Source organism: Lontra canadensis, unplaced genomic scaffold, assembly GCF_010015895.1.
Source record: "Lontra canadensis isolate GAN:19392208 unplaced genomic scaffold, GSC_riverotter_1.0 scaffold231, whole genome shotgun sequence".
Lineage (NCBI taxonomy): Eukaryota > Metazoa > Chordata > Mammalia > Carnivora > Mustelidae > Lontra > Lontra canadensis.
Genome location: NW_022631225.1, coordinates 335,163 through 337,742, shown reverse-complemented (window position 1 = coordinate 337,742; position 2,580 = coordinate 335,163). Strand labels below are relative to the sequence as shown.

Sequence of the window (2,580 nt, the reverse complement as noted above, 5' to 3'; positions counted from 1 at the left end):
CGAAAATAGACTCAAAATGGATGAAGGACCTCAATGTGAGAAAGGAATCCATCAAAATCCTTGAGGAGAACACAGGCAGCAACCTATTCGACCTCAGCCATAGCAACATCTTCCTAGGAACATCGCCAAAGCCAAGGGAAGCAAGGGCAAAAATGAACTATTGGGATTTTATCAAGATCAAAAGCTTTTGCACAGCAAAGGAAACAGTTAACAAAACCAAAAGACAACTGACAGAATGGGAGAAGATATTTGCAAATGATATATCAGGTAAGGGGCTAGTGTCCAAAATCTATAAAGAATTTAGCAAACTCAACACCCAAAGAATAATAATAATCCAATCAAGAAATGGGCAGAAGACATGAACAGACATTTCTGCAAAGAAGACATCCAGATGGCCAACAGACACAGGAAAAAGTGCTCCATATCACTCGGCATCAGGGAAATACAAATCAAAACCACAATGAGATACCACCTCACACCAGTCAGAATGGCTAAAATGAACAAGTCAGGAAATGACAGATGCTGGCGAGGATGCGGAGAAAGGGGAACCCTCCTACACTGTTGGTGGGAGTGCAAGCTGATGCAACCACTCTGGAAAACAGCATGGAGGTTCCTCAAAATGTTGAAAATAGAACTACCCTATGACCCAGCAATTGCACTGCTGGGTATTTACCCTAAAGATACAAACGTAGTGATCCGAAGGGGCACATGCACCCGAATGTTTATAGCAGCAATGTCTACAATAGCCAAACTATGGAAAGAACCTAGATGTCCATCAACAGACGAATGGATAAAGAACTTGTAATATATATACACAATGGAATATTATGCAGCCATCAAAAGAAATGAAATCTTGCCATTTGCGACGACGTGGATGGAACTAGAGGGTATCATGCTTAGCGAAATAAGTCAATCGGAGAAAGACAACTATCATATGATCTCCCTGATATGAGGGAGAGGAGATGCAACATGGGGGTTAAGGGGGTAGGAGAAGAGTAAATGAAGCAAGATGGGATTGGGAGGGAGATAAACCATAAGTGACTCTTAATCTCACAAAACAAACTGAGGGTTGCTGGGGGGAGGGGGGTTGGGAGAGGGGGGTGGGGTTATTATGGACATTGGGGAGGGATGTGCTATGGTGAGTGCGGTGAAGTGTGTAAACCTGGCGATTCACAGACCTGTACCCCTTGGGAAAAAAATATATTACATGTTTATAAAAAATAAAATGAAAAAAAATTTAAAAAATGCACTTTTAAAATATTTTATTTATTCATTGGACACACACAGATCACAAGTAGGCTGAGAGGTAGGCAGAGAGGCAGGCAGAGAGAGGGAGGGGTGTGGTGATGCAGGGCTCCTGGCCCAACAGACCGCCCGTTGGGGGGCTCAATCCCAAGAATCCGGGATCATAACCTGAGCCAAAGGCAGAGGGTTTAACCTCCTGAGCTACCCAGATGCCCAATAAATGTATTTTTTTAAACAAAAAAACAAACAAACAAACAAAAGGAATACTACATATTGTCAAAGTGCCATCTAAACAAAGTGGTCTACAAACAATGCAATCTTTGTTTTTAACTTGTAAAGAATTGAACCTACATCTGGAGCTAACTATATACTCAGAGGACATGCAAATAGAGTCTCCACTGAATAAAAGAACCCAGAAGCTGTGTCAGGATGGTGCAGCTGGAAGGGGAGCCCCAGCCTTTGGGTTTTCAGGTGTCCACATTCACTGATCAGGACAGAACACAGAGAACTCACCATGGAATTTTTGCTTGGCTGGGTTTTCCTTGTTGCTCTGTTAAAAGGTAACTTCTGGAGAACAAGAGACATTGAGGATGTGAGTGGATATGAGTGAGAGAAACAATGGGTGTGTGATGGATTCCTGACCATGATATCTTGTGTCTGCAGGTGTCCAGTGTGAGGTGCAGCTGGTGGAGTCTGGGGGAGACCTTGTGAAGCCTGGAGGGTCCCGGAGACTCTCCTGTTCAGCCTCTGGATTCACCTTCAGTATCTATGGCATGAGCTGGGTCCGTCAGACTCCAGAGAAGGGGCTGCAGTGGTCGCAGGTATTTGGGATGATGAAAGTAACAAATATTACACAGACTCTGCGAAGGGCCGATTCACCATCTCCAGAGGCAATGGCAAGAACACGCTGTATCTGCAGAAGAACAGCCTGAGAGCCGAGGACACGGCCCTGTATTACTGTGCAAAAGACACATCGAGGGGACTGCAGTGTGAGCCCGGACACAAACCTCACTGTAGGAGGTGATTGGGACCACCAAGGGGTGGTCACTATATATAATATGTAATATATTATATGTAATATATATACATATATAATATGCAACTGATGAATCACTAAATTCTACCTCTGAAACCAATGATGCACTTTGTGTTAATTTAATTTGAGTAAAATTTTTCAAAATATAAATAAAAGAAACCAATCTGATCTAGTCTGTCATTCAGAGTCTTTGTTTCAGGGGAAGAGGAGTAAGATGGCAGCAGACTAGGGACCTCATTTCATCTGGTCCCTTGATTTTAGCTGGATGTCTATCAAGCCATTCTGAACACACAGGAATT

At 43.1% G+C, this 2,580-nt stretch overlaps 1 pseudogene; it reads left to right on the top strand.

Annotated features, from left to right (window-relative positions):
• Positions 1 to 1,712: 1,712 nt before the first annotated feature.
• LOC116862294 lies at positions 1,713 to 2,269 on the top strand (annotated as a pseudogene).
• The last annotated feature ends 311 nt before the right edge of the window (positions 2,270 to 2,580 follow it).